The sequence below is a fragment of the Mytilus edulis genome, chromosome 4 (genome assembly GCF_963676685.1).
Source record: "Mytilus edulis chromosome 4, xbMytEdul2.2, whole genome shotgun sequence".
Taxonomy (NCBI): Eukaryota; Metazoa; Mollusca; class Bivalvia; order Mytilida; family Mytilidae; genus Mytilus; species Mytilus edulis.
Window position 1 is genome coordinate 33,289,431 of NC_092347.1, and position 21,139 is coordinate 33,310,569.

The window sequence follows — 21,139 nt, forward strand, 5'->3', positions numbered from 1 at the left end:
TTCGATTTCGCATGAGAATCATGCAAGAGCATGCATAATGAAGCAAGGTTTGAAAAACGTACAAGAGTTATCTTTCTTTTCGTGAATCACAATAGTCAGAATAAATATTATATTCCACTTAATGAGTACGTAGTATCAAAAACTAGTTAATTAATATCAGTTCACAATGTGGTTAAGACAAAAGGTCTTCGTGACACAAAAATTCCATAACAATCAAACAAAAAATCATGGCGGCTATTTAACTTTTAAAGGGATGCTTTCAGTTTTACCCATTACGCACCTTTTATACAGTCCTTGATTGGAGACTTTTGTTTTCTTTAAGAAGAAATCCTTTCGCAGGATATCATAATTAGAATCGAAACTTTAGGAATATCGTAGTAACTTGGAGATATATGAAATTGAAAATGACAACTGGGAATTTGTCAAAGAGACAAAAAATCGACCAAAGAGCAAAAACAGCTGAATTCCCCCAAAGGGTCTTTGACACATTGTAGTTCTCAGCCGATTCTCAAATATATATACGTTAATAAAGATATATAAGTACATTGTATCAATATAGCATTGTGGCAAACAGCTCTTTATTCAAGTTCATTTTTCTATTTTTGCTATTTAATTTTAAATATAGTATTGAAATAGTGAAGTATTTTGAAAACAGGTGTCATTGTATTTGTTCGTGTTATTTCCAGCTGTAGTCTCTTGATATGACTGAATATGTTCTAAATCCGTTAATTTTGTATGTACTAAATATAGTATACATATACATACTGCCGGTGAGTACCTGTTATGGCGATAAGAGATTTTGAGGTATGCTATATATAAAGATAAATAGAAGTTGTTAATGTGAAAAAAGTTCATTTCTATTTTTATTCAGTTTATTTTGTATATGCTTCCTCTCAAGGTACAGTTTGTAAGAAGCCATATTCTAGCCTACCCTGTGACAAGTTATCTGACTCCAAGCAAATGAGTCTTAATTTGCTCTAAAACTTACTTTTTGCGGTGTGCAGCAAATCCCAATTTCATATTCTTCGTACATATCGTCATTACATGTTCAAAGGCTAATGAGACAACGCTTTACAAGAGACCAAGTGACACAGAAATCAACAATGACCAAAGCCCATACAGTATAGTTATCTATAAAAGTTGATTTTGAGTCCTTTTTTTATAGGAATAGTAGTTTTCAATTAAAATTCTGTATATTAGTCGTATACTCTCGTCGTTATTCAGACTTACCGTTTTATACTTGTGCATGAATGGATTTAACAAAGTAATATTCACATATGACTGTGTCCACACTTGTAAGGTATATAATTAAATTTTTAAGTTTAAAATGTAGCATACTCTCCCACCCGACCGCCAGACGTACATCCTCAAATCAGTTACCGACATTTTCGTAAAAAATCCGGTTAAAAAGGAACCTGTTGTTCAGTGTTTGTCGTTTGTTGATGTGGATCATAAGTGTTTCTCGTTTCTAGTTTTTTAATAGATTAGACTATTGTTTTTTTCAGTTTAAATGGTTTAACACTAGTCATTTTTGTGGCACTTTATAGCTTGCTGTTCGGTATGAGCTAAGGCTCCGTGTTGAAGCCCGTACTTTGACCTATAATGGTTCTCTGTTTACTAATTGAGACTTGGATGGAGGGTCGTTTCATTGGCACTCATATCACATTTTCTTATATCTATAAATTAATTTTCGTTTCGTATAAGATAGCGGATCATGATCAGTCCTTTTGGAATAGTTATAGTACGTTAAACCGATGGGTAAAATGAAGTTATCATTCTGTAGTTAGAAATTATCTTTAATGAAATGCTTCAAGTATTATTAACCCTGATATAAAGTATGGAGAATGTGCCACACATAACAGAATCAAATTGTTAGTGGATTACGCCAGAAATCAACGTAATCGTGAAGTCGTTAAAAACCTATTCAGATTACCTCCAGACAGGTGTCGCTATTTGCTGTTATTTGATAAGCTGCATTTTACTTGAATTGGTTCATTTCCTGCTAAATGAACCCTTTAAAAACTCGGAGATCTGTGCATTTGGTAATAAAGAAAACGTTAATATCATTTAGATAATTTTATAATATGTATTGAAATGCACAATTAGTCAAGCAAATTAACAAAAAAAGCGAGAGAAAAAAACAACAACTTTGCTTTCAAAATAGAATGAAGTTGTTCTAAAATATTTAGCTCCAACTTACTCCATATCTTTTTTTTTACTGAAAAACAGCGATACACGCTTTGTCTATTTGATATATGGCTTATGCTCTATCATTTAGATTTATGTTTTACATCATATATATATATCCACCCAATAAAATTGAGAATGGAAATGGGGAACGTGTCAAAGAGACAACAACCCGCCCAAATAAAAAACAACAGCAGAGGGTCACCAACAGGTCTTCAATGTAGCGAGAAATTCCCGCACCCGGAGGCGTCCTTCAGCTGGCCCCTAAACAAATACATACTAGTCCAGTGATAATGAACGCCATACTAATTTCCAAATTGTACACAAGAAACTAAAATTAAAATAATACAAGACTAACAAAGGCCAGAGGCTCCTGACTTGGGACAGGCGCAAAAATGTTCATTGTCAATTCATCACTTCTCAAATGGAACTCTCAAACTTTGACATTTAAAGACAACTGACCTTTATAACTAATCATACAGGGACATTTGTTTCATAAATTTATTTTGTTGACGAAAAAAGTCATGAAACTTTTATAACAAAAAGGGTATCAACTATAACTATATAACAAAAAAGTATTGCTGTTTTTCATCATTAAACCAAAAATTAATAGAATTTCTCATTATTTAAAAAAAAAGTTTTAGTTCAGAATATTTGGTAAAATGAGAGTTTATATTTACCATAGTGCATACGTCATTTACGTGAAATAAAGGATTTCAGAATTGTATTACAGAACGCATTGAACTCTGTAAATACAAATATAATGAAATATATCTATAAATCTTATTGCGGGTGCATTTTGTTTTACAATGAATATGAAAGGAGTTCAAAATATTTATTTAAAATTTAATTTAGAAAAAATAGGTTACAGAAATTGACGCCAATATACGAGGGTATGGCCGGGTTTTACAGAATAGAAAATTAATAATGGACAAAAGGATAAGTATAGGGGGCAACAAATACAAAGAATCTAGAAAAGAAAAAAAGAAAAATATAAGTTAAAAATAAAAAAAATTAAAGAACAAAGAAAAGAAGGAACGAAGGAACGAAGGAACGAAGGTACATCCCCCAGACAGCCATACATATGATCTCCAAAAGCATTCAGTTTGTCAAACTCAAAATAGCCTGAATATACAAGATTTGTGAATCTATATATATAGCTATCTGTAAGAGATTATCGAAATGTGCCATTACAATGTAACACCAAATTTCCTAAATATAAAGAAAAGAAAACATTCAACTAATACAACAAATGACAGCATCTGACGGTGTTCCGTGGCAAGTACACGTGTATGGACACGTGTATAGTGGCTAAACTTAAGAACTCATCTCTTTCATTTTAAACTCGATCAGTGGAACAACAAAAGCAAATGAAATAACAAAAATAAATATAAATACAACGAGAACCATCTAATATAAAAAAAAAATAAAATAAAAAAATAAAGAGATGTGGTATGATTGCCATTGAGACAACTATCCACCAAAGTTCAAATGAAGTGGCTGCAAGTTATTATAGACAACCATGCGGCTTTCAGCAATGAGAAAAGGCCATCCACGACATTACTTTTTTTTTAAAATCAACTGAGAATACTGCTATAATAGACAAAAAGAAACACGTTGAGTCATATGACAGAGTTGAATGTGACACTCGTATTAACCAATAACAAATATTACTTGTCTTGCATTTTAACACCAATTATATTTACGAAACATTGCTTCAATAATCGCCTAGTTACTGTAAAAGCAAGAAACAAACTCTAAGTTACCTCCAGGTATCACATTTCCCCGTCCCTCACTGTAACTTACAGGAGTCGGTATTTTTAAGTAGATATAACGGAGGGAGCACATTCATAAACATAACAGGAACACATGATCTTGCATAATGCCCGAAAGAAACATTTATTTTGAATTAAAATGCAGAAACATATATAATTTCATTTTAATTTAGATCAGCGAATTTATATTTCAAAGAAATACGCAATGATTTAAGAACAAAAGTACACGCATAACCTTCTATGAATGAATTTGTAAAGCTATGGGAAAAGATTAGAATGAAGCTTCCTTAACTTGGTAGGCTTCATGTATTTACCACGGTGGGTATGGTTGTCCTGCGAGAGAACGTTCTGTGCTGGTTATTCGGTCCTGACGGGTGCTGGTGATCAATGAAAAAATGTAAACAAAGACGAAAATGATGACTTTTGACGTTTTCACTCATAAAAAATGGAAGAAAACAGTCGAGATTTTTCAATTTTGTTTCTTATGGGTTCATATGTAAACCATTAAAAAGTTGACTCTCTAAACTATTTCAGTAAGCGTAACACAAAAATGCTCATTTTCAGAAAATCTAGCACTGAAAAAATAAAACAAAAATGATCATAGAGTCCGTTTTCAACACAGTAATCCACACGACAAAACTATTTTGTGAAAAAAACATTGCAATTTATCAAAATTTAGCATTTTCTCAATTTATTCATGTCCTGATACTGTGCTGGTGGGTCCTGATAATAATAAAAATAAAAATACCTGATAACCGTTCAGACAAAAAAATTATGTTGCGAAAATCTTACAGATACGGCAAGTGATTCTTGATAGCTATAGGATACATTTTTCTTTTAAAATACAACTTTTAAATCTTACGGGAAACTATTCCAAGCTTAAAAATGTCACTGTAACCTCGCTCTAACTTATCCCCCCCCCAAAAAAAAACCAACCCAAACAAACAAACCCGCAATACTATTGTCATTCCTATAGTCAGCACTAAATTGTTCACAAACAAATGTGTTTCAAGCTGCTAAAGACATATGATTCACACGCTCAAAAAGTCTTTTGTTCTATATGTTTGCTCTCCATTTTTATGCAAAACCTTTTACATTTTTATTTTATGGGTTATTGTTTAAGAAATAATTCATGGGGGCTTGAATATATCGTGATTTTACCACGGGTTGGCCCTTTATGACAAATATTTTACCCCTGAGCGATAGCGAGGGGTAAAATATCGGCATAAAGGGACAACCCGTGGTAAAATCTAGATATATTCAAGCCCCCCATGAATTATTTCGATTCTGATAGGACACATACGGCAATTCTTTTGGATCGAAGCGCTCTAGGTGTAGGCAAATATTTGCCGTTCCCATAAATAAACGCACTAATAAACTAGCGTAAAAGAACGGAGCAAACTGCATTAGTGACATGCTTAAACTATTTAAAATAATGTATTTAGACAGTTTTGGATGAATTTGAATGATAATTTATTTATATGTCTTATATGATGTACAATAAAGGGCTTTTGCCACATTTTAGCATCATTTGTGTATGTTTCCTTGTGATGATTTTCGGATTCACAAGCGTGTATTTTCCCGTAAAATGCTTACATTCTAACGTCATTGTTCTATGACGTCGGTTATCTCATTCATAAAAAAGCATATGACGTGGGAGTACAATCGGAACAGCACTGGCAATATATTCATATTTTACCACGGGTGTGTACTCAAAGCGTTTGAAGGACGTCATGTTAGAATGAAGGTTAACACATACTTCCTTTGGTTTCTTGTGGTAATTTGTCCATTGACAACAAACATACCACATCATCTACTTTATATAAGTATTGTATAAATTACAACGTATTTTGGTGAACTTGCAAAATGATCGTAATCCCGAAAATCGTAAACATATTTTTTTTATCTTAAAAGGGGGAAAGAAGGGTTCCATTAACAGGCAAATAAATAAGATTACAGTTAATTTAAAAAAAAATAAAAAATAGGGGTATTTTTTTCTCTCATAATAACAGTAAACAGATTCATAACAATGTCAATTTCAAGAAAGTTGACAACAGTTAATTAGTCAATAACAGTACAGCATCAATGATCTTGAATATATGCCACTTTTAACTAAAATATAAAGGCACAGAACCAGGACATTGGAGCACAGAACCAGGACCGTTTTTCTTATCACCAGCACAGCGTCAGGACTATTCCGTTTAACGAACTGGCACGACTTTTGCAATATAATATTGTTGTAATATACTTTGCATGGTACTTATGACGCATCAGAGAAAAATTAAGCAACAAAACAGTCGTTTTATTGCCGTTCTGATACAATGTAAACAAACCCACCAGCACAGAATCAAGACCCACCAGCACCTGACAGGACCAAATCACCAGCACAGAACGTTCTCTCGCAGGACAACCATACCCACCGTGATTTACAATCGTGTAGGAAAAAAATTTGGGTAACGATACCATTTTTTATTACATAATGCGAATGAAATCCTACTTTCACATAGGCCTCTATAATTTGATTGATTGATTGGTAATTTGTTTTGCAGCATCAGCACAAACAGTCTATAACAAGTTGATAACGTAAAGTATTCGCTTATCGCGTTCACACACTCTTCTTTTTCAATTCGAATTGATTCGAATTGGCTAAGTACTATATATACCATGGTTTTTACGAGTTAACATATTTAAACAAACGAATCCGAAGGATGAGTACATTTGTTAATACGAATTAAAAGTAAAATGTTTCGAATGCGAATTAAACTAATTCGAATTAGTTAATGCGAATCGAATTCGAATTACGTGTGAACTCAGAATTAAACTGCAGCTGATCATTTAATGAAAAAAAATATCCGTTGGTAAAATATTGTCATCTTTCAAACATTACGATAATTTGAACCGAATGCATTCAATTTAACGGCAATTAAGTGTTTTATGTGGATTTGTCGTAGACCTTTATCTCCGTCTCTGTCTTCTTTTTCTTTAATAAATATCGATGCACGATCTTTAATATTGTTCAGAAGTGGATTATTTGGAGTGAATATAAAACACTGCTACCACACCAGAGTCAGAGAATATCTTACTAACTGCTGCATGTTTTGCATACTTGTAACAATGCATTGTATCTCTTTCTCTTACTGACCCAAGATGAAGCAATGTACAGTTTATTTTGGTCTGTGTTTTCGTTCCCATCACGTTACCATCTTCGAACAATTAAGCTGACAAAAACCAAAACCATTTAACAGATGTTTCTCGGTATATACCATAGTATCTTCGTGTACAAGTAGTAAACAATTAAAACAGATGATAATACTTATTTGAAACGCTCATATCTTATTTCTCGGTAGAAAAAATGGTTAACTCTAGGGAACTGTTAGCTGATTAGCATGAAAAACCTATCACCAAAGATTAGTAACCAATAATTAGGTGTGTTTCCGTCTCATTAACGTACTGCAGCTATTACTAGATAGCTAAGGGATTTTCTGCATTTTTTATTCTCTGAGGGCAATTGAAGACCAAGTAAACGTTGGTAATTAAAGATAAACTGTAACAATGCTATCACAACTCCCAGTGGTGTCTGTTTAGAATGTTCCTACGGTGTAATTACTGTGTGCTGATCATGACATCGCTTATGAGATTATCCACCGAAATGACGTACAGATGGGCGGTAGTTGTGAAACGTTGTCATTAACTAAATAACGATAATGAGGCTAAATAAAAAAGACATCTACGAGCAATTATGGCAAATTCTCAATGGTTTTAAATAGGGTAATGAAAACGAATTGATTTTTTCTTCATTGTTAAACGTATTAAAAATGTCAGTGCATTTCTCAAATGCTCTTTAATTATATTCTGGAGCAAAAGGTTGTCTTTGGAATTAAATATATGATGTTTCGTCTTATGATTTCATTGTCAACAATTGACTTGAGCTTTTACTTTTACAATTTGCAAGTGCTCTTTGTAGATTTTGTACAGGATGCTAATCGTTCTACAAAACAAAATATATAATATAGGCATTTAATTGACCTGCGACAAATATCACATGGATTGTTTGCTAAATACTAAATGAAACCAAACAATTTAATTATCGCTCATTATTGCAATATTAAAGCTTACGAGAGGCAAAGTCTGGAATAATAAAATGATCATTGAAATTACAAGATCAAGATAACAAAATAATTTTCCTTCCTTACGATACTTCAAATCATTTAAGTGTTGCAAAAGTAATGCAAATTTTATTGGTTCTCTGTATTTGTAACGGACGACATTAAATGCAATAGATTAAACATTGATACTCAAACAAAATTGACATCCTCTGCAATCCTGTAATGCTTAATATTTTTTCAGTTGTTCAATATTTGAAAGTACATATAACATTTATTACGTCTATAACTAGAGGCTCTTAAGAACCTGTGTCTCTCATGTGCATCGTTGACAATCAGTAAAGGGAAATAACTCTATAAAGAAAAGTTGTTTTGGGGACCTTTATAGCTTGCTGTTCGGTGAGATCCAAGGCTCCGTGTTAAAGGTCTTACTTTGACCTTTACCGGGCGATTGTTTTACTTTTACAAGTTGCGACTTCGATGGAGAGTTGTCTCATTGACACTCATACATTTTGTACCACATCTTTTTATATCTGACAATTTCAATTCATGTATTCGTAGATCTTTTCCAGCTGATCGTGTTTTTTTCTGATTAGAAATTCTACTTAAGTAATCAAGGTAATAGACAAAAATGCCCCAAAACATATATCATATCATATATAGAAATTATCATTGAAGGGCAGTAACTCAAATAACGAAAACACAGAAAAATCGGGAAAATCGACATTATAAGGCAATAACTAAAAAAACCCAGAAGATTTCGAAGATGTTGAAAAATTTGTAGATCTTGACCAGATTTTCAATTTTGCTATTTAACGTTTCTGTATTTCTACATTATAATCTTCGAGACATTGCAGATATCATTCAAGTAAATTTTTTTTAGATACACCCATTCAGGCTAACGCCCTCGTACTAACAACAGTATAAATTACATTTGTTGTTTCTATTCTTGTCATATCTTATTTGTAGTGTTTGAATTGGAATGCTTGACATGAAAACTCGTATCTCAGATAACAAGAAAACTTCATAAGGAAATATATGTCTATTATGAAAATTAATATAAATATATTACACAGATATTTAAAATGTCATTAATTTTGTTTCAAATAATTCCATAGGAGGTACCTGGTTGTCCTCGGTACAAGATATTAACATCAATTTAGTTTTCGTGTCCTACCAATTTTTCACAGGTACCTGTTGACCGGATCACCTCTCCCCCTTTTTGTATTTGGTAGTTTAAAGTTTTTCGAAAAAGTGATTTGTTGTAGCTACGTATTTTGATGAATAATCAAATAAATTGTTTATCGAGATCTTATGAATACTATAGGAGAGGGTTTATTGATCAGTAGTCATTTTTAAGAAACATTGATAAATATTTAACATACATTTAAGCATAAAAAATAATAACGTTACATAGAGAGTTGTACTAAAACCTATGGAAGCCGGTTAGTGTCAGGGTGGAGTTTTATATTTTTAAAAGTCGTTATAACGACTAAGTTGTTGTAACGACTTAGCATATTTATCTCGTTATAACAACTTAGCTAACTTGTTTTAACGACTTAGCTTACTTGTTTAAACAACTTAGCTAACTCGTTTAAACAACTTAGCTAACTCGTTAAAACGACTTATCTAACTTGTTTAAACAACTGAGCTAACTTGTTATAACGACTTAGCTAATTTAACTCGATATAACAACTTAGCTAACTCGTTATAACGACTTAGCTAAATCGTTTAAACAACTTAGCTATCTCGTTTAAACAACTAATATAAAAAAGAAGATGTGGTATGATTGCCAATGAGACAACTATCCACAAAAAGACCAAAATGACACAGACATTAACAACTATAGGTAACCGTACGGCCATCAACAATGAGCAAAGCCCATACCGCATAATCAGCTATAAAAGGCCCCGATAAGACAATGTAAAACAATTCAAACGAGAAAACTAACGGCCTTATTTATGTAGAAAAAATGAACAATAAAACAAATATGTAACATATAAACAAACGACAACCACTGAATTACAGGCTCCTGACTTGGGACAGGCACATACATCAATAATGTGGCGAGGTTAAACATGTTAGCTAACTTGTTTAAACGACTTAGCTAACTTGTTTAAACAACTTAGCTTAATCGTTTAAACAACTTAACTAACTTGTTTAAACGACTTAGCTAACTTGTTATAACAACTTAGCTAACTTGTTATAACAACTTAAATAATTTAACTCGTTATAACAAGTTTGCTAAGTTGTTTAAACGAGTAAGCTAAGTTGTTTTAACAAGTTAGTTACGTGGTTTAAACCAGTTAGCTAAGTCGTTTTAACAATTTAGCTAAGTTGTTTAAACGAGATGGCTTAGTTGTTATAACAAGTTAGCTAAGTCGTTATAACGACTTAGATATAAAACTCCACCCTGACACCAACCGGCTTCCGTAAAAACCTATTGCTAGTGAACTATAATTATGTTCCTGTTCACTGTTGTAGACTTCGGCAAACAGGAAGAAGAACATCGGAAGAACTGAAAACGTTGAACACTATTTAGCAGAACTATATGCAGCTGATTCAGAAACTTAGTTATCGAGGAAACTTAAGCGGCAATTTCTGTGTTGGGTTACGAAGATAATAAGTTTGTTGCAAACAAGCACTAGGTCATCGAAGGAACAGAAAACGTATCGCACGGTATGGCAAAAAACATAAATTTGGTGCCATTCAGCTATATAAGTTTTGACAAGTGTAAAGAAAAATGTGTTACACTGTCGGGACAGACGGAAGAACGACCATGTACCCCTCCGGGGTAGATTTCCAGTTACCTATAGCTTGTCCTAAACTGGACCCCTGTTGTGGCCACTTATCGCTCACTAACTTTGTGCAATTGAAAGCTTAAGCTTGAATGGCGGACCATTTTATATATTGTCCCGAACTCATTTCCTCACTCTTTTAGTTGCGTCGGCGACGTCAGTAGGGAAATAACCCCACATAAAGAAGGAATTTTGGCGGATGGTAACAGTTGTAGAAATGTTTGAAACATATATGATGTATACCTTTTACGACACAGAATGAGGGTCATAATATCGAAATCAGCATAAGCTTAAATTATTTTAGGGTATGCTTAATTCCAATCTAATTAAAAACCGATCTCTCATCGCTCCTGTTTCTGATATGTCGCGTGGGAGATCTAACGAAACCCGCTTTGAGGTCACATGTGAGTGACCTCGTAGGTGTGTCTTTTTCGACCAATGAAATTGAGTCTTCCACGATCTTTGAAGTTTAACGTAAGGCAAAGGGATGTAACTCATTTTATTTACGACGAAATCGTCAGTCAAAATAATTCATAAACTTTTTTGATTGGCTTATTAATAGGTCGTCAACTCATTTGCATCTTTATAAATTCATAGCTTTTAGTTCACTCACATGTGACCTCAAAGCCGGTTTCGTTAGATCTCCCACGCGACATATCAGAAACAGGAGCGATGAGAGATCGGTTTTTAATTAGATTGGCTTAATTCGGTTAAGCATATGCTAAAATGATTATAATTATGATTTTATCATATGCTAAAATCGATGATTAAGACCCTGATTCCGCGTCATAAGCCTTGGATATGATTTCTTTATATGTTTGCAAGACCGCCCGGATATAGAAATGTTTATCGAGGGGGTACCATCGCATTAGATGTACAGAAATCAGTACGTAATGTCCTGTTTGCGCTTTGCATTGAGATATTTCCTGCGTCTCCGTTCCATGGCTCCATATCCGTTTCATGTCACAAATCACACGCAAGTGAATGGAATGGCGGAATCAACGTACCATGGCTGAATGAAGCCATGGAAACTAAATGAGATTATCATGTCAGCTATTCGAATAGGTTTGATTTGTAGACCCAACCTTTATATGAATAGAAATGGGTGTTTTTTTCGAATGTACCAAAATTAGTTAAGGTATTCCACACCCGCTATCTGGTCCTTTAAGCCTCTGTCACACCTTACCGGATAGCACGAACGGATGAAAATAAAAGTTGTCCGTTGACAAAATTGTTATCCGTTGTTATCCGTTGGGAGTCCGTTGATGTACTGACCAAATAAAACGGACGCGTAACGAATGCATAACGGACGCACACAAAGGATATGCAACATACGAGAAACGGAAACGTAACGGACAGAACGGATGTCGAACGTACATCCAACGGACAAGTACCGCATAAAACAGACACCTAACGGAAGCGTACCGGATAAAACGGATGAACAAGATATACGGAATAAAGGGCTGCGCTTTAGCGCATGATACGCCCGTTGCTCTTTTAACTTGTCTTTTATGCTTTAAATGAATTTATATGATCAACTAGAAATATATATACAAATCAAAAGGGATGTTACATTAATATATTCACCAAAGTTTCATAAAATCCCCCTTTTTTAAGTATAAAAATTCATTACTTAAGAAAACGTAAAATCTAAAATTTATAAAAATGGAAAAGGAGCTTATGTCAAAAGATATAAACAATTTATTAAAGATGCATAAAATTTTGTGAAAGTGTTAGTTATTGTCCCAAAATTGGAAAATCCCCCCTTTTTTAAGCATAAAAATTCATAACACGGAAATGTAAAATCTGAAATTTATAAAAATTGAAAGGGAGCTTACATCAATAGATATAAACAATTCACCAAAGTTTCATGGACATTGGTGAAAGCCTTTTTGAGTTATTGTCCGAAGTGTTGAAAATCCCCCTTTTTTTATGAATAAAGCCCCATAAATCCAAAACTAAAAATCTGAAATTTATAAAAATTGAAAGGGAGCTTACATCAATAGATATAAACAATTCACCAAAGTTTCATGGACATTGGTGAAAGCCTTTTTGAGTTATTGTCCGAGGTGTTGACAATCCCCCCTTTTTTATGAATAAAGCCCCATAAATCCAAAACTTAAAATCTGAAATTAAAAAAAAAACGAAAGGGAGCTTACGTCAATAGATATAAACAATTCACTTAAGTTTCATGGAAATTGGTGAAAGCGTTTTTGAGTTATTGTCCGAAGTGTGGACGACGGACGGACAGACGGACGGACAACGGTATACCATAATACGTCCCGTCTAAAAGACGACGGGCGTATAAAAATTAAAGGCGACAATAATAATACATGTAAATCGGATAAATATTCAAAACGTTTCTGTGCAACTGGTTTTGGTTTGTTCTTCAAAATGCCGCCAAAGGGCAATGTCTTGCCTGAATAAGAGCTGCAAGATTGTGAAGACGTGCCCTTACTCTAAGATTGATTATGAATAATAAGAATTCATAAACCTTAAGAAATCTAATTGCCATGGCATTTCTGACGCAAATTTTCAATTGGCATTTATCCGTTTCAGATCCGTTCATCATCCGTTTTATCCGTTATACGTCCGGTAGAAGTCCGTTTCACATTCGTTCAACATCCGTTTTATCCGTTAGATGTCCGTTAGAAATCCGTTGGTGGATTTATCTGCCAGACCTCCAACGGATGTATAACGGACACGTAACGGACACGTAACGGATACAAAACGGAAACGAAACGGACGAGTACCGTACAAAACGGACGCCTACCGGACGTTCAACGGACATTTCATCCGTTGGACGTCCGTTCAAAGTTTTGAACATGCTCACAATTTTCAACCGGACAGAACGGACGTCGACGGATAAAACGTACACTAAACGGACATGCAACGGATATGGACGGACGTCTAACGGATAAGAACGGACGTCTAACGGACATGAACGGATTGAAAAAAAAAGTTATCCGTTAAGCCTCGGTCACACCTTACCGGATAGCACGGACGGACGGCTAACGGATGAAAATAAAAGTTTTCCGTTGACAAAATTGTTATCCTTGGGTGTCCGTTGATGTACTGACCGAATAAAACGGACGTGTAACGAATGCATAACGGACACACACCGGATATGCAACGTACGAGAAACGGAAACGTACCGGACAAAACGGATGTCGAACGTACATCCAACGGGCGAGTACCGCATAAAACGGACACCTAACGGAAGCGTACCGGATAAAACAGATGAACAAGATATACGGAAAAATCAAAGGTTTCAATAATAATACATGTAAATCGCATAAATATTCAAATATTTCTGTGTAACTGGTTTTGGTTTGTTCTTCAAAATGCCACCAAAGGGCAGTGTCTGGCCTGAATAATAGCTGCTTGGTTGTGAAGACGTGCCCTTACTCCATAAGATTGATTATGAATAATAAGAATTCATGAACCTTAAGAAATCTGACATACCAATAATTGGCATTTCTGACGCAAAATTTTCAATTAGCATTTATCCGTTTCAAATCCGTTCTTCATCCATTTTATCCGTTATACGTCCGGTAGAAGTCCGTTTCTCATTCGTTCAACATCCGTTTTATCCGTTAAACGTCCGGTAGAAGTCCGTTGGTGAATTTATTCTCCAGACCTTCAACGGATGCATAACGGACACGTAACGGATACAAAACGGAAACGAAACGGACGAGTACCGTACAAAACGGACGCCTACCGGACGTTCAACGGACATTTCATCCGTTGGACGTCCGTTCAAAGTTTTGAACATGCTCACAATTTTCAACCGGACAGAACGGACGTCGACGGATAAAACGTACACTAAACGGACATGCAACGGATATGGACGGACGTCTAACGGATAAGAACGGACGTCTAACGGACATGAACGGATTGAAAAAAAAAGTTATCCGTTAAGCCTCGGTCACACCTTACCGGATAGCACGAACGCACGGCTAACGGATGAAAATAAAAGTTTTCCGTTGACAAAATTGTTATCCTTGGGTGTCCGTAGATGTACTGACCGAATAAAACGGACGTGTAACGAATACAAAACGGACACACACCGGATATGCAACGTACGAGAAACGGAAACGTACCGGACAAAACGGATGTCAAACGTACATCCAACGGGCGAGTACCGCATAAAACGGACACCTAACGGAAGCGTACCGGATAAAACGGATGAACAAGATATACGGAAAAATCAAAGGTTTCAATAATAATACATGTAAATCGCATAAATATTCAAATGTTTCTGTGTAACTGGTTTTGGTTTGTTCTTCAAAATGCCACCAAAGGGCAGTGTCTGGCCTGAATAATAGCTGCTTGATTGTGAAGACGTGCCCTTACTCCATAAGATTGATTATGAATAATAAGAATTCATGAACCTTAAGAAATCTGACATACCAATAATTGGCATTTCTGACGCAAAATTTTCAATTAGCATTTATCCGTTTCAAATCCGTTCTTCATCCGTTTTATCCGTTATACGTCCGGTAGAAGTACGTTTCTCATTCGTTCAACATCCATTTTATCCGTTAAACGTCCGGTAGAAGTCCGTTGGTGAATTTATTCTCCAGACCTTCAACGGATGCATAAAGGACACGTAACGGATACAAAACGGAAACGAAACGGACGAGTATCGTACAAAACGGACGCCTAACAGACGTTGAAAGTTTTGAACATGCTCACAATTTTCCACCGGACAGAACGGACGTCGACGGATAAAACGTACACTAAACGGACATGCAATGGATATGGACGGACGTCTAACGGATAAGAACGGACGTCTTACGGACATGAACGGATTGAAAAAAAGTTATCCGTTAGGCGTCCGTTCGAGCTATCCGGTAAGGTGTGACCGAGGCTTTAGGCATCCGTTCGAGCTATCCGTTAAGGTGTGAGGCTTTAGACTTTTAACTGAGACGTGTCTCGACGAAGCGAACACAATAGAAAAAAAAAATATTTTAGCGTTAAAGAGATCAATCATTTATAATTGAAATACGGAAAAAAATAGTTTGATTGTTATGTATTGCAGGGGAAATATGGTCGTGGGGCGGGGGGAGTGGCTTTGTGTATAGGTATTGCCGACTTCCCGCAAGGACAGTGCAATTTTCTCGGGGAGGAGGGTGGTAGATCATGCTATTTTTTTCCCGGGAGACAAACTGGCATGGTGAAACCATTGCTATATAACACCGGCAGTGACAAATAAGTAGAAAACTAGCATATTGACATGTATATCTGTATGTAAAGCTACTTTAATATGAAAACATTCGACATCATAAATCGTTGAATATTGCCATAATATTGGCTGCTAGGATATTTTCCAACAGTTTTTATTACGATATTTCGAAGGAAAAGATGAGATTTTACCATGACCTTATTTTATTGAGATCTATACTATATTTTACTGCTTATATGTTAAGGGTATAATTTTCTTGCTGTGGTATATCCAAGAATTTTATCATTCGGAAACCTTTGTCATGTTAGATTAAATGCTTGTTTATGAAAGTTTTAGTATGAGATTTATTTGATGCAAATATAATTGAGATGTCTTTTTGTGTTGTTAGGTTGCTGTATCATTGTCGTTTACTCAACATATCCTCTTATTGAGACAGCGCCGTTCTGTTTCAAACTCCACTCTTGGGTATGACGTGCTCTAATATTTACAAAATCATCAATCTGGTAAAGCAATATTAATAAAAATGAATATAGTTATTGTTTACAACATGTTTAAGATGGGAGGATACATTATAAAAGAGAGAAGAAAATACAAAGGATGATAGTGAAAACACGAAAGTTGAAGAACACCAAAGACAAAAGTTAAAAAAACAATACAAAAACAAAACGTCCACGAAGTCAATAAACATTCAGCAACACGAACCTAGCCAATAAGTGAATGAACTCATTTGCTCTGGACTAAAATGCAGTTCCTGCTTCGCTATGGTGACACCCTTCGTCACGGTAAATCATTTTTGAAATTTGTTTGCTGAAACATAAGGTGTTTGGGTATTTCGGATTGGTAAGTGTCTCTTATCTTGTCATGTTAGACATCAGATGCTACTCATCATTTGGCTTCTCGATTATCATAATGTATCAAGTTTATAAAGCACAAAACTAGCAGTGGCATCTTAGAATTAATTGCATAACAGTGTGGTCGACAGTAAAACGTTTGTAGGTTGTAACTTGTTTGTCAACGGCTATGATTTTATGCTCACCCAGTCTGTCAGAGGCCTTCCAGTGGGGATTGAAATATTCACTTGTTACACATTCCGATACATAAAATGAAACTTTCTTTTTACAAAGCTTGAAAGGAATTTGTTTTAAATATTTATTATAATCATCACATACAACCGTGTCATTTATAAGAATAATAATGTTCAGAGATGATATTATTTAATAATAATAAAAAATTAGGTTTACCCATTGTAAAAAAAACTATTAAGTTGATGGGGTTAATTCACAAAATATCTCATTGATTAAGAGCACAACTACTTCTACGGTGTGATCATTTAAGAATGGCCTACTATTTATTCAATGCGTATACATGTGGGTTTTGTTTGTGAAGAGTTCTGGATAATTAAAAAATCATTTGATTTCTTTGTTTAATACCATAAAACGATTCATTCTTTCAGATATTTGTCACTTTGCCTTATCTTCAAGTCCAACACAAGTTCTCACGTTTCTTACAAAACTTATATTCTTGTGATGTATTCTTTTGTTGAAAAAAAAATGTATAGATATAGATAGATATAGGAAGATGTGGTATGAGTGCCAATGAGACAACTCTCCTCCCAAGTAATAATTCATAAAAGTAAACTATTATAGGTCAAGGTACGACCTGCAACACGGAGCCTTGGCTCACACCGAACAGCAAGTTATAGAGGGCCCCAAAACTACTAGTGTAAAACCATTCAAACGGGAAAACCAACGAGAAACGAAAAACACATATGAACTACATAAACAGACGACATCATGCATTGTAACTTTTAAAGCCAATTAAGTAAAAAAAATAACGTGCGATATCATATTAGGAAAATTGATGGTCAAACCATAACAAAAAATCAAGTAAAGAATTTTAAGTATTCAACCTTTATAGCTTGCTGTTCGGTGTGAGCCAAGACTCCGTGTTGAAGGCCATTTTTATTTATTTTCAAATTACAAAGGTTATTCCTGATTAGTATTTTTAATTATTTTATTTAGGCGTTTAGAACCTTTGGTGACCTCACAGTTTAAATTTCTATGATAAGTACGTCGTGAGCAGTGGGCATTACAGACGAACGTTCACCTAATTTTCCCCAGTCAATGAATGGCAATAGCTACACTGTTATGAATTTCATTCTAAGCGTTTCGATGCTTTTAATTTACAAATTCAAAGCGACATACTATCTTTCCTCTACATGTTGTATTTTCTAAAACAAAATTTAAATAGTTCTTCAGAATCTCTAAAATAGAAGAACATTTTTGAGGTCAGTTTTACTTTTTTTAATTTTTTCTGCTAACACGTTCGCCATTTTTGGTCGCTAGTTTTGAATAGTATTTTGAAATGTAAAAGTATTTTTCAATAAACAAACGGTACCAATTTTTCTGCACCAGATGCACATTTCGACAACCATTCTCTCTTCAGTGATGCTCGAGGCAAATATATAATAAAATTGAGAATGGAAATGGGGAAATGTCAAAGAGACAACAACCCGGCCGACCATAGAAAAGACAACAGCAGAAGGTCACCAACAGGTCTTCATTGTAGCGAGAAATTCCCGCACCCGGAGGCGTCCTTCAGCTGGCCCCTAAACAAATATATATACTAGTTCAGTGATAATGAACGTCATACTATATATATAAACTCAAAATTGTACACAAGAAACTAAAATTAAAAATAATACAAGACTAACAAAGGTCAGAGGCTCCTGACTTGGGACAGGCGCAAAAATGCGGCGGGGTTAAACATGTTTATGAGATCTCAACCCTCCCCCTATACCTCTAGCCAATGTCAAATAGTAAACGCATAACAATACGCACATTAAAATTCAGTTCAAGAGAAATCCGAGACGGATGTCAGAAGATGTAACCAAAGAAAATAAACAAAATGACAATAATACATAAATAACAACAGACTACTAGCAGTTAACTGACATGCCAGCTCCAGACTTCAATTAAACTGATTGAAAGATTATGATTTCCTCATATGAATATCAGACACAATCCTTCCTGTTAGGAGTTTAGTATCATACCATCATAACATATATGAGAAGAACATAACCCGCGTCATGCCAACAACTGGTTTTTGAATAAATGTTTTTAGTTCCGATGCAAAGACCCTATAAGTGAATCAATATTAACGCCAAAATATGCAATCTTTAATGACCTGACAACAGTATCGTAACTATATCCCTTCTTGATAAGTCTATTTAAAGGTTTTGGTAGTTTCTGAGGTGAGTACTGACATTTTTGTGCTTTATAAAAAATATTTCCATAAAACAATGGATGTGAAATACCTGAACGTATAAGAAGTCTGCATGTTGAGCTATATTTACGAATGCTGTCCTTATGCCGATGATAAAATTTAGTAAAACATTGTTACATACGCTTATTAAAAGGATGGAGAGCTATAAACTATAAAGGTATAATAAATGAATCATTCGTTTATGGTGTGTTGATTAGAAATAATTTGTTCAGTGACAACCGTTTAAAATTACTGTTTTCGGTTTAATTTTGAAGTTGCGTCCTCTATCGATAGCAATACTGTGGATAATGTACAAAACATGTAGCTAGATAATTCGAAAGATTTTGAAAGAATGTGTCACTGTGACAACCTTGAAATTACATTTTTTCAGTTATACGAATTTTGCGTCCTCTATCAATACAAAACACCGTGGCAAATGTATAAAACACGACGCTAGATAATCCGAAAGATTTTGAAAGAATTGGTGGACAACCTTGAAATAACAGTTTTTCAGTTATACGAATGTTTGTTTCCTCTATCAATAAAAAACATGCACTGTGGCAAATGTACATCGAGAATTTGTTGACAACCTTATTTAATTTTTCAGTTTTAAGATCTATGACTTATTTTGCGTCCTCTATCGATACAAAACACTGTGGCAAATGCACAAAACAAGTAGCTAGATAATTCGACAATTAAGAGATAGATACGTTCTTGATAGCAAGTGTAAGTGCTACTTAGGTACACTAATAGATAAGCATATAACGGAGTTAATCTTTGTCATTTCTCGTGTAATTAGTACCGATCATTATATAATGATATGGTGCCAAAATCTCTGATGGGAAACCTTTGGCATGCTTATAATTTAAGTCAGTTCGAGCTGTATGGTGTGTCAATTGATACTTAATCACCCTGTCTGATTGCTGCAGCAATTAATTTGAGCATCAGTGCCATCATGGATACAACTAATCGACATGGAACACATAGGGGACTTTCCGATCTTTACCGTGCCATGTTGTTACTATTGATTCTCTAAAAGAGAAAAGAAAATCGTTTAAAGTAAACATAGCTTCGTATTAAAATAAAGATTACAAATCGCTGACAGCAATCTATTTAAGACTTTTTAATAAAAATGCGAGTAAAATTACAAGATATCAAACAAATTAGAAAAGTTAATGGCTTTCAACCCAACGAGAGGGCTAAACAGTGTCTTTTAATTCGTCACATTTCTACTTCATACTTCAAAATATTTTGCTTTTGATGAAGTTGATTTGTGCACGAAAATTCCTATTGGAAATTTAAAAATTTTAATTTGATTGCATTTAAAAAAAAATCATTATTACAGTACACGGATATATAGTCGGCATCAAAAAATCTCAGAACCAATAAATCGCCTCGTCAGTGTTTTAGCCCTTGTATTATTTATATTCATAAATGTGCGCGTATTATAAAGTTCAAATTGAATACGTTTTACCAACAATATGGTCAAAACTAGATATTTATGACGCTCATAGAATTTGGAAGCCATGCAGAAATGGTAGAGTGTCGGTCTCTAAAAAAAAAGGGCATTACCGGATCTGTTTTCTTTAGTGAGGTGATCGGCCCGTATCTATCAATCAATCACTGTTTCCCGCTCATCCCTGAAGCGATCGAAAAAAAGACTTGAAGAGAAATATGAAACAAAGAATATTGCATTACGTAAAACGTTTTCAAAGAGACTGTTTTCACGTTTCTTTCAATTATTTTAATTTGTGATCATCATTCTCTTCAATATAAAATACATAATTAAGGGTAATACAAATAATGAAGAGATTGCGTCTTGTA